Here is a 13,435-nt window from a genome sequence, read left to right on the forward strand (position 1 = left end):
GTGTGTGTGTGTGTGTGTGTGTGTGTGTGTGTGTGTGTGTGTGTGTGCGCGCGCATAAGCACATGTATACATGCGTGTGTATATATATATATATAATTTGTTTAAAAAGTATGGCAATGTAGGTGGGATAGAAGAGGGAGTTTAAAGTATGAGCCCAGGGCACCATCTTGAAGAGAAGTAATCTGCTTTATAGGAGAACATTTTTTTAAGTTATAATCAATTTCCCACATTCTTGACTATGAGGACATAAAGCCAAGGGTTTGCGGGGGGTAACTGAAGAGGTGTGTGAAGGCAGCTGTAAGAAGAGTGACAGTGACGCAAGTTGTGAGCTCGGCCTGGGCCTGCCAGCAGAAGGTACCCTCTGGGGTGTATAATGGTACCCTCAGACAATTCTGAGGATGGGAAAGGAAGTACCGTTTTCCTTCCAGCCCTTGAATTTACTTTTTCCAACTCAAGGACTGCTGGGGTCATCTAGTGTGTTCAGAAAAGAGGCTTAGTAATTTATTCACCAATACACAGACAGACAGACAGACAGACACACACACACACACAGGCTCACAGGAAGTTTTCATTAGAATATGACACGTGAGAGATGGGCATTACATATATATTCTGTCCTGCATTTCATGTGCTTATGTGTATGTAGGTATTAAACAAGTGACAATATTGACCCCATAGGCTTGCACACCCAAATTTATAAGGTACACACACTGGGCATATACCCTGAGAAAACCATAATTCAAAAAGAGTCATGTACCAAAATGTTCATTGCAGCTCTATTTACAATAGCCAGGAGATGGAAGCAACCTAAGTGTCCATCATCAGATGAATGGATAAAGAAGATGTGGCACATATATACAATGGAATATTACTCAGCCATAAAAAGAAACGAAATTGAGTTATTTGTAGTGAGGTGGATGGACCTAGAGTCTGTCATACAGAGTGAAGTAAGTCAGAAAGAGAAAGACAAATACCGTATGCTAACACATATATATGGAATCTAAGAAAAATAATAATAATAATAAAAAAAACGTCATGAAGAACCCAGGGGTAAGACGGGAATAAAGACACAGACCTACTAGAGAATGGACTTGAGGTTATGGGGAGGGGGAAGGGTAAGCTGTGACAAAGTGAGAGAGTGGCATGGACATATATACACTACCAAACGTAAAATAGATAGCTAGTGGGAAGTAGCCGCATAGCACAGGCAGATCAGCTAGGTGGTTTGTGACCACCTAGAGGGGTGGGATAGGGAGGATGGGAGGGAGGGAGACGCAAGAGGGAAGAGTTATGGGAACATATGTGTATGTATAGCTGATTCACTTTGTTATAAAGCAGAACTAACACACCATTGTAAAGCAATTATACTCCAATAAAGATGTAAAAAAAAAAAAGACTCTTGGGAATTCAGTTCAACTACCACGTTAGATGTACATTTTGGTATTCAATTGAGACACTCCACATAGCTGATAATTACAACGAATCAACTTACTAAATAAGCAGGAAAAAAAATCCAAAGAAACCCCAGGAGGAGTTCTTTTTAAAAAAATATTTATTTATTTATTTTGTACATCTTTATTGGAGTATAATTGCTTTACAATGGTGTGTTAGTTTCTGCCTTATAACAAAGTGAATCAGTTATACATATACATATGTACCCATATCTCTTCCCTCTTGCGTCTCCCTCCCACCCTCCTTATCCCGCCCCTCTAGGTGGTCACAAAGCACCAAACTGATCTCCCTGTGCTATGCGGCTGCTTCCCACTAGCTATCCACCCTACGTTTGGTAGTGTATATATTGTCCAGGAGGAGTTCTTAAAAAGAACTTGGTAAGCCCTGAACAACATCACCAAATGAAAGCAGGAGCAAAGCCCTGCCGATTAAGAGAACAGTCTTCCCACGGGCCCTGCTCCCTCCAGGCAGGTGGGCGGCCGGTCCCTCCCACCGCTGGAACAGGTGGGCAGCATATGCTCCTCCTTTACTTGTGATCTTAACTGCTGATCTTTATTTTGTTGTCACCGTGTCCTTACACATAGGGAAATTGCCGTGGGGCTGCAGGGAGAACATGATAGAATAGGGGTGCAGATGCAGTCACAACACCACCCTGATTTGGGGCTGGGGGGGCTCTGGAGGGTGCTGAAGGCCCGCACTGCCAGTCACCTGTGCAGGGTCAAGACATACCCAGGGCGATTCGTTCCTCGTGAATTGCTAAGACACAGACTCTGGCAGGGAGCCGAGTGGGGCAACAGCTTGGAAACCCCGTGTGTTCTGGATGCCAGCTGACAGAGGAAGGGGATCTACACCCAGAGCAGGGTTAACAGCGAGGGTGAATCAAGGCTGAGCGTGAGCGCAGGCAGGTCCAGTGGAAGTTGTGTCTGAAAATACCGAAGTGGATGCCATGTTCCCAAGGCCTGCTGGCTGCTTCGCCTGATGCAGTAATGGCTGAAGAATCTAAAGAAGAGACAGTTCTGCCAACAGCCTGCTCCCTGGCTTTTCCCAGCACTGGTCACCTCCCCAGACAAGGGAGAGTGCTCCGTGACAGCCAGCAACTGACACCTCAGGCCCCAGGCTCCTCCGTGCTGTGCTGGAGGAGACCTGCAATGTCAAGGTCATGAGACTGGGGGCTGCAACCCACAGGCCTTTTGGTCCTAAACTGAAGCCCTGCGTGTTGCCAATGAGAGGAGCGAGAACTGGATCGTTCTGGAAAGGGGAGGATGGGGGCTTATGACTGCCTGGTTCCCAGAAGTGGGAACAGATTTAATGGGGGAGTGGCAGAACCAGCTTCCACTTCTAGAAAAGACTTTATGACAGGGTGGCAAGACACCGGACCCGTGCCTTGATGGGTGCTGCGACCCTGTCTGGGGATGGTGTCTGTCTGCCTGCTCCAAGGGATTGAGGCACGATCCTTCATGGCATGGCGGCATGGGGACCCAGGATGTGACTTCTCATGTGCTTTTAATACCCAGGAATTCTGTGATTAAAAGGCACAGACAGGAATGCCATCTTGAGATAAGAAGAGAAGCCACAAACCCAACCAGAATTGGACATGTAAGACTCAAGGGAGTCTTTCCCCGTAAGAGCCTTGTGAATCTGCATTCCTCTGCCCTGCTGTTGTGGACTGGTGCCAACACATGCCCGGTGTTGCACGCCAGCTGGCAGCCGAGGGGGCAGCAGTTCTGCAGTCAGCTGCCTTCAGAGACAGGGCTGGTGGATCTAACGGCTCATGGCTTCCTGAGGGAACAGGCAGCCCTGCATTGCCATTCATGGGCATTTTGGCTTCCTTAACTATAAGGTAAAATAAACACACAAAAGGTAAAATACGGAAGGGTTGCTATTTGATTCCACTTACGCAATCACTTTGCAGTTAATTCTTCTGATTGTGTAGATAGTACAGTCAAACTTGCTAGATCTCTTTTTTCTTTTTTGGGGGATGCTTTTTACCTTGAGATATATATAACATAACACTATATTAGTTTCAGGTGTACAACGATTTGTTATATGTATATATTGTGAAATGATCACCACAATAAATCTAGTAACAACCAATCACCACACAGTGCTAATTTTTTTTTCTTTGTGATGATAGGTGTCTTTTTTACTATCTCTATTTTTTTGTTTGTTTGTTTTTGCGGTACACGGGCCTCTCACTGTTGTGGCCTCTCCCGTTGTGGAGCACAGACTCTGGACGCGCAGACTCAGTGGCCATGACTCACGGGCCCAGCCGCTCCGTAGCATGTGGGATCTTCCCGGACCGGGGCGTGAACCCGTGTCCCCTGCATCGGCAGGCGGACTCTCAACCACTGCGCCACCAGGGAAGCCCTACTATCTTTATTTTGATAAGGATAACTCAGAAGTAAGAGATACCCACTGGAGCATGGCTTTCAAACTCAATGGGTTGTGAAATCAACTTAGTGAAGTGTGACTAGCATTTTTTAAAAATGTGAAATAGGAATGGAATAGGAGATATCAGAATGCACTAAACCCTCTACTTGTTGCCCATCCAACTTCAAAACGAAGATATTATGCATTCCCATCAGGTCCTGATGCTCAGGCCCTGCCTACCTCTCTGATGTCAATAGCCCCTTGTATCTCCCTCCCTTCCCTCCACCCCCAGTGACCCCCTTGTTCTGTTTCCTATGCGTGGAGGACTTTTCCTCGAATTTTGACTGGCCACGCCATCCCTCCACTCAGGCTGATGCCCAGATGTCAGCTCCTCTTAGAAGTCATTCTTGACCTTGCTCCTTTCATCTGGACCCTTAACCCTGCTTCATCTTTCTTTGAGATACTCATCACTACGTGATGTCATATTATAGCTATGTGATTTTCACTGTGGTCTGTCTCTGTCTTCAGGTTATCAACTCCATCTGGGAAGGGCCATTGTCTACTTCCCTGCCATCTGCCTAGCAGCTAGAATGAAGCCTGGTACACAGTAGATGCTCAATAAATATTTGTTATTTTTGAAGGAATGAATGAAAAATGAAATGGATAACCATCCTTATGTCATTGAGTTGTGGTGAGATCAAATAAAATAATCCAAACCCAATGCCCAGAACATAGCACTCAATAAATGCTACTTATTATACTGTTTCACTTTCTCTGAATTTTCAGGGCATTCATTACTCTTGACATTTAAAAATATGTCTTCCTGGAAAAGAAATATATCCTGTGTTCCCCAATGAGTGAGAGTTTCTGAGATGGAATCATAGTTCTTTTAAAACCTAAAACTGAAAATGTAAGTGTCCTGAGAATACACGAGTTGATGGAAGGTGTTAATGCAGTTTCCAAAAACACACATGGCCAGGGATCCTGAGAGGGATTTCAGTGCAGTTGGCACTTTTGCACCTTCTGTGGTCATGAGAGCTTCGTGTTTCAGAGTGCACAGGTCTTTCTGAATACCAAAGGCGAAAGGTATTTCGAGTATGCATTGAATATTTTCAAATCCACAAATTCTTTGGGGTCCCCTTGGTTCAATTTTAGAGTGCTGCTAGTTCCCTATTTGGAAAGGATTTGGGGAAAGGAGTCCCTGGATGCCAGGAGCTGCTAGATGTCACTGGAGAAATATTTCTCTCTTGTGATAGTTTATTAATAGAAGCACTTTGCATTCACACATTCATGCTAAACTTAACTATGTAGTCATGGCTTGGTCTCCAAAGATGAGGTACTTTACCTGTGAAGGAGCCAGGTAGAAGCTAAGGTATCTGAAGATTGCATTTGAGGTGCCCCAGCACACTCCTTGCACTCTTGGCAGGAACAGTTGGCACCACTCATCATCAGGCTAAACCGTGTCTTAAAATAAGCTCACTGTGTGGTTCTTTAAGCTAAGATGGGGTCGATCTGAGAGCTGAAACAGAAAATATTTCTCAGGTTGATCTCTTGGATGTGTGTGGCAGACAGGCTTTATGGAAAAGTATCAAGGTAGATTGCATCCCAACCAGAATATTGTCTGCATCCTGTTACTATGGGAACAATCATCCACCTACGTCGTCTATGCATATTTCTGTCTGTGCAAGTGTCAGCCTGGGGGACAAAACTCAACTATTTGTTTCTACTTTTCCTGCTAGATCTTTTGAAAAAAAAATAGTTTTAGGACATTTAGAAAATATACATTTTTCCCTTCCTTTTATTCTTTAGTATTTTTTGCCTGTTTTCCCCTCTCATCCTGTTCCCCAGGTTTCACATAGGTTTGGTATTGGTTGATCTCCTCCTACATGCCAGGTACCTGTGATAAGTACTTATGTGTTTTATTACTGTTAATTCTCTCAAGAGGTCTATGAAGTCAGTATTATTTAGTTCATGTTACATATGTGGGCAGTGAGGATTTCCAGTTGTTCCTTGCCCGGGAAGGATGAGAACCAGTGTTCCCACTCAGGTCTCCGATGTTGGAAGGCCGGCTCGCAGCCTCACTTCTACAGAACTTTCTAGGGAAGTGATGGGAGGCGCTGCAGGACCCAGGGGGCACATCTGGACCACATTCACATCCCACTTCCAGGAAGCTGAATGTCTACACCAGCCTGGGGAACTGCTTCTTCTGCCTGCTCTCTCCTCTTCCTCTTGTCTCTCAAAAGCATGCCCAAAGGCTCCTGGAACTAGGGCACATTAGAGTTTATTTTGCAATTGCACTTTGGGGAATTATGGGATGCCTGAGGCTATGCCTGGGAATTGATTTGCAGCTGCACAGCTGTGTCAGTGCATGGATGTATGGGGAGGATTTTGTTATTGCAGTGGGGTGTCCCAGGCTCCCTAGAAATGAAAGGGCATCCTTACGAACTCCGAGCCCACCTGGGGTCAAGGGGGCATCAGGACCACTCAAACCTAACGATAACTATGGGTCAGGGAGGGCAGAGCACTATGTCCCCCAGGCCGTGGTTTTCTTTGGGAGTGGTGACAAGTCCTAAGGACACTGTGAGACTGGAATTTTAGGGAGGAAGCAGGGAGGCCTTACTCCTTAGTGGGAAGAAGGTTGGTCAGGCCCCTTGTTGCAAGTGCTTGACCAGGCTGATGATGTGGCCAACACCTTTCACACTTTGATTTGGGTTCTCAGTGGTGTCTTAGAACCCACAGAGTACAGCCAACATCACTGTGTCAGAAGCCAGAAAGGCAGCGGTGATGATCGTGGGGGTAGTGAGTCCTCTATACTAAGTAGGACAGAAAGTTTCAACAAAAGATCCTGTGGACAAAGGAGCAGTTGGGTAAGGGAGGCAATGGCTAGGCTCTTCCTGACAGAAAGGCCTGCTCATCCTTGCTGTGATCTTGCTGGGTACAAGGGGTGAACGTTAGCCTGATGCATTTTATTGGATTATTCCAGGGGTTTCCAGGGCTTGACTTCACCATACCTTCAGTTCCATGAGCACAGGTTCACCTGCTCATCCAACAAGAATTGCTTCAGCCCTACTAGGTGCCATGCAGAGTTGTAGGTGCTGGGATACAGCTCCGAGCAGGAGACAAAAGTCCCTGCCAGAGGGAGCTGACTTCTAGTGTGGGGTTGGCACGTTTTCCATAAACATTTTAGGCTTTGGGGGTCATGTGGTCTCTGTTGCAGCTACTGAACTCTGCAAAAGCATCCATAGACACGACACTCATGCAGTGGGGTGGCCATGCCCAGTACAGATTCCTCTACAAAACCAGGTGGCCAGCCTGTTGGTGGGATTTGGCCCAGGTAGTAGTTTGTTGATCCCTACCCTAGTGAACAAGATGAGAAAAGACTCTCTAGGGTCAAGTTCTGCCAAGTTGATTTTTTTCTCAATGAATTTGCAGAATGTCTCCACTCTTAAATTGATTTAAAAGCATCTTGCTCCAGCCCTTGTCACCTTAATGGAGAGGTCAGAAAAGCAGGGTGTGTTGCTGGAAGACACCATCTGTTATGGGCTGAGTCATGTCCCCCAGATTCATACACTGAAGTCTTAACTACCAGGACCTCAGAGTGTGACTCTATTGGGAGACAAGGCTTTAAAGAAGTGATTAAAGTAAAATGAGGTCATTAGGGTTGGCCCTCATCCAACGTGACTGGTGTCTTTATCAGAAGAGATTAGGGCACAGACATGCATGGAGGGAACACCATGTGAAGACAGAGGGAGGAGACGGCCGTCTATAAGCCAAAGAGAGAGGCCTCAGGAGGAACAAACTCTGCTAAATAACACTTGATCTTGGACTTCTTGCCTCCAGGACTGTGAGTAAATAGATTGGTGCTGTTTAAACCATCCAGTCTGTGGCATTGTTATGGCAGTACAAACAAACTAGTAGACCTGCTCTGTCCCAAGTCTAGGAGACTCCAAATGGTCAGGGCAGAGTAAGGGACGAATGCTGTTCACCAGCTGCTCCCACAAGAGCCGTGTAAACCCCAACCCTTCTTCCTCTTCCTTTTTCCTTCAAGGCCCTAGATGGGCAGCTGCCCTACTGGCTTATCAGCTCTTTCTGGGAAGGTGATGCTTTTGCGGTGAAAATAAACAATTTAGAGAGAGAGAAAGAGTTTGTAGAGATGAGACTTGTAGAGATGAGTTTGTAGAGAGAGAGGAAAACATGTCTCCCAGACTCCACAAGGCAGAAAATATGCATTAAAACCAAGGTGGGCAAAAGGAAACACTTACATTTTTCACTGGAGTCATTTTCTCAAGGAATGCCCCAGGCTGGGTGAGAGCCCCAGTCATCAGCTCAGGCGGCAGACATCCTGCCGGAGAAGCACTGGAGCTGGGTCTTGGCGTCAGAGGATCTGATTGTCCAAACTCTGGAGTCATTAGAAAAGCAAACAGCTGGCTGCTGAGGTTTCTGCTGTGCAGGCTTCCCGCCCAGGCATTCATGAAAGCAGAGTAGCCCGTTCAAGAACAAAATAATCCATCAGTGCTTCCAGGGTTACGATGTTTTTGAGAATCAAACTTACAAGCTGCTCTTGTAAGCAGAGGATCAAGAGACCCAGAATGGCCCCATTCCAATGCCCAGGAGCCCCTCTGTGCGCCTGTCTCTGAGGCTACTGGGGCCCAGCCCAGAGTGCCTGCTGCATCCCAGGCGGGGAGCCCTGCCAACCACAGTGTGGCCCTTCTCAACGCCCCAACCCCTGCTTAGGCTCCGGCCAAGTCTTTGGCCATATCCAGGGAGGATGGCTCAAATGCCCCTCCAAGATGACTACCAGATGGGCAAGGACAAGTTTGCCATATTTGATTGCCTGTAAACTGGTTCCACCTGATTGATGCCACACATCCCGAGGCCCCGAGGCCACATGGCTCCAGATTCAACCCCTCTGTCTGTCTGGGCATCTGGGGGTCTGTGGGTCCCACAGCTCCAGGAATGGCAGGACAGGGCATTCAGCATGCACCTGTGTGTTAGGGAGTGGCGTCCACAGTCACGGTGGAAGTTCCGTTTGAGGCATGACCTACATAATGAAAAGTGGCCTTGGTGGTTGTAAGAGAAGGGAGTGACTGCCAAATGCCAAGGCCTTTTACAAAATGCTACTAGAATATTTCATTCCAAACTGAAATGCAAACTTTCCTAATTTAAGATTTAGTATTTATAATAAAAATTATTAGTGGGACTCAATAATAGTTTTGTTTATTTGGCTCGTCATGATAGCAGGAGACTTCCAGCTCATAGGGATTGCTCATAGGGCTCTGCTTGGCTAGGGGCCCACAGGGATGGCGACGAGGGTGGAGAGGAGCCTGTTGGCCTGCCTGGGGCTGAGAAGTGTTGCCTTATGCCTCTCACCCACCACCAGGCTGGCCAGGAGGAAGGAAGCACAGTTCCATCTTCTCAGGAGATTTGGTGGAGGCCATGGTCTGTCAAAGGGGTCATGGAGGGAGGCTTGGGGACAAGGAGCTGAGTGGGGACTCAAAGACCTTGGAAATCTTTGGAGAAGCCTGAGGTTGGGGAGGGCATGCCCAGCACCCATTTGCCCAAAGGTTTGATTGTGATTGTCTGGCTCCTGGGGAGAACTAAACTCAGGGGAAGTGGCTGCCAAGGCTTCATGTGGGTTTGTGACAAGGGATGGCTCCCAAGTCAGAGGACAAGGACTCAGTGAGCAGCTCATGCTGGCCGTGTCCCTCTGTCCTTCCCGAGGACCTTTTAGCCGTTATGCTAAGTGTGTCACTGTACTTGGCTAAGAGCTCTCTATGGGAGACCGAGCCAGAGCGCATTCTTTGCAGCCTTCAGGGTTTTGTGGAAATAAGTTTCTAGGGACCAGCCTGATCAGGGACAGAGGACTGTTTTGTGTAGGAACAATGGTTGCATTTTCCCCAGGAAGCAACATGGGGATCCCAGGCAGCTTAGCTTTGGCAGGGCCCCCATCCCTGGTCAGACATGCCCGCACACCCGGGCTCCACACTGGGGCTGTCTGTCGAGCACCCTGACAGCGAGGAAGGGAAAGGCCGTGAAGCAGGCCTGCCCATCCGCTCCACGCGGGTCCACAGCTAGTCTGTACCCCAAACCCCTGACCCCAGCTGCCTGGCTCCCTTCCCTGGAAAGAGCACATCCTCTGAGCCCCAGAGAAAGAGCAGCATCAGCATCAGGAGAGAGGCTGGACGCCGGGCTGGAAACTACTCAGCATCTGAGCCTTTCTCTACCTGACAGAAATCCTGAAGAGGAAACACTGCTGGTGGGACCAAAGTGAAAACACCCAGTGGAAGGAGCAGACTGGGAAGAGCAGGTGATGCCTGCACTCCTGGCTCCTGGGAGTTGGTGGCATTAAAAACACAAGACAGTGGGGGCCTGAGAGTAGAGGGGAAGTCGAGGCAGAAGCTGGTCCTGAGAGTGTTACCAGCTTTCAACTTGTCTGCATTTACCATTCTCTGCTTCTTCTCTCTTTTTCTATTTTTACCAAAGTAATACATGCTCATGGTTTTAAAAAAAAGAAAAGAGGCTCTTAAAATGGAAGCAGCGCCTTTCCTGTCTGACCTGTCCACCTCAGCTCCACCCGGAGGTGACCTCTAGGAAAGCTTCCCGCTTTATTTCTCTCACCACCCTGCTGCCACATGATAGTCTTATGTTATTTTCTTTTTATTTGTAGGTTAAGGCATTATCATTCTTTTCATCAGTTCATGAAGAGGCTTTTTCTGGTTTTATATTTTACCCTATTTATTTCTAACTCCCCACTCCACTCCTATTTCAATCCCCCCTCCAGAGTCACATGTTCCTATATGCCACATGCCTTAAAGACAGAGGTGTGCTTGTAAAATGTTTTGTGTCTTTATGTTTGTTTTCAATCCACATAGAATGAGTATGCTAGATCCTTGTTCTGTCTCACTTTTTAGGCAGTCAGTGTTGGGGTGAGCTCTCTCTGCCAGGCTCTCTGCACATCTGCCTTGATGCTTCTAACTGCAGCAGGTATTATACAGTCTGCTCCCCCGCACCCTTCAATTTCACCAATCACAAACAAGGCAGTCATGAAAATCCTCAGACCTCCTGGGCAGGGACTTGTTGGTGACATCTCTGGGGTACATCCACAGAAGTGGAATTGATGGCTTATGGGTTATAAACAGCTTTACCAAGCAATGCCTGGGTACTTCCAGCATGCTTGTGCAAGGCACTAGTAGGCTTTGCACATGAGTGTGATGGTTCCCATCTCCCCAGATCTTTCATTGATATCGCTCAGTTTGCTAGTTTTTGCTAATCTGAGGTATATATAGACATAGATAGGTGGGTGGACAGATAGATATATAGATAGATAGAGATATATATAGATCTCACCACTAATGTAATTTGCATGTCTCTGATTAATAGAGAATTTGAGCATCTCTTCAAATACTTGTTGGCCATGTGTTCCTCCATTTATGATCTGCCTACTTGTATCTTTTGCCCATTTGTAGAAGCTCCTTGTATATTCCAGGTACACACGGTCAGTTTTACATTTTGCCAATATCTTCTGCCATCTGTTACCCACAGATAGACAATTAAAGTTAATGAATTCTGTTAGCACACTGAATACCAGGTGGATAAAAGGGAACCAAAAATGTCTTCTTTTTTGTTGTTGTTGATATACATTCTATGTGCAACTATTAACCTGAGCTTAGTCATCATATTATTTAACTCATATCTTTGCTTATTTTATGAATCATTATTCTCTTTGTTATAAGAATGGTGTTATATTAATTAAACTATATAGCCACGTATTTTGAGGCTATATCATTAGTTGCCTATATACTCATTTCTTTAACATTTTATTTTTAGATAATTGTGGATTGATGTGCAATTGTAAGAATTAATACAGATCCCATATATCCTTCACTCAATTTTCCCTAATAGTACCATTTTGCATAACTATAGTAGAAAAATCACAGCCAGGAAATTTATATTGAAACAATCCATTGAACTTGTTCAGATTTAATCAGTTTTGCATGTATCAATACCTGTGTGTGTGTGTGTGTGTGTGTGTGTTTAGCTCTATGCAACTTAATTACATATGCAGATTCCTGTGGCCGCCCCACCATAAGATACAGGACAGTTCCACCTCTACAAGGATCCCTTGTGCTCCCTTTTATAGACACAGTTACCTCCCTTCCTTCCTGCCTTCCTTTTTCCCTGGAAACCCCTAATCTGTTCTCCATTTCTGTAATTTTGTCGGGTCAAGAATGCTATTCAATTGAATCATATAATATGCATCTTTTTGACACTGGCTTTTTCAAATCACCATAAATACCTTGAGATCCATCCAAATTGTTTTGGGTTCATCTCCTTTTAATATTCCATTGTGTAGATGGACCACCATTCACCCATTGAAGGACACCTGAGTTGTTTCCAGTTTGGGATTATTATAAATAAAGCTGCTTTGTCATTTGTGTACAGGTTTTGGTGTGAAAATAATTTTTCAATTGTCTAGGGTAAATGTCCAAGAACACAATTGCTGAGCAATATGATAAGAGCATGTTTAGTTTTGTAAGAAATTACTATACTCTTCCTCAGAGTGGTGGTATCTACTTACATTCCCACCAGCTATGTATGAATGATCCCACTTCTCCACATACTCACCAGCATTTGGTGTTATCATAATTTTAAAATGTTATTTATCTGGATGGATGTGGAGTGCTATCTCATTGCAGTTGTAATTTGCATTTCCCTAATGCCTAATCCTAGTATCAGTTTTTATTTCTTGTATTTTGAGGTTCTTGCTTTTTGGTACATTCATATTTAGAATCATTGGTCAATCACTGGTGGATCGATCCTTTTATCATCTTGTAACATCCCTATTTGTATGTAGTAATTTTATTTTCTTTGAAATCTACCTTAACTGATATTAATATATCCAGTGCTGATTTTTTAAATCTATATGGTTGTGTTTGAAGTGAGTTTCTTATAGATAGCATTAAATTTTCTTTTTTTTTTACTCCATTCTGCCAAGCTCCGTGTTTTCATTGTTGTTATTTAGTCCATTTATATTTAAGGAACTGATATGTTAGGATTGCCATTTTTATTTTATTACTTACTTTCTGTTTTCTCAATTTCTCCTTCATCTGTTTTTATTTATTTACATTCCTTTGGGTTACTTGAACATTTTTTTAGGATTTAGTCTTGATTGATTTAGGGTGATTTTGAGTATATCTCTTTGTTTAGTTGTGTCATCTCTTGGTGATGGCTCCAGGTATTACAATATACATTAATAACTTCTCATAATCTGCTGGAGTTGATGTTTTACCACTTTGCATGAAGTGTAGAAACCTTACTTCCATTTAGGACATTTTACTCTGCCCCCTTTTGGTATAATTCTATTATATATTATATGCACAATTTCATGTGAACCCTATATTTGCTTCCACTACCAGATGTGACTTAAGAAACTTACAAGAAGTGTCTCTTACATTTATCCCTACTTTTATCCATTCTGATGTTCTTTATTTTTTTAAGTTCCAAGCTTTCTTCTGTTATTATTCCCTTTCTGTTTAGAGAATTCATTTAACCACTCTGTTTATTTTTTTCCTATTTTAATTAATTAATTAATTAATTTTAACAACTTAATTGG

This window comes from Aethalodelphis obliquidens, unplaced genomic scaffold, assembly GCF_003676395.1.
Source record: "Aethalodelphis obliquidens isolate GAN/ISIS:26980383/991018 unplaced genomic scaffold, ASM367639v1 scaffold74, whole genome shotgun sequence".
NCBI lineage: Eukaryota > Metazoa > Chordata > Mammalia > Artiodactyla > Delphinidae > Aethalodelphis > Aethalodelphis obliquidens.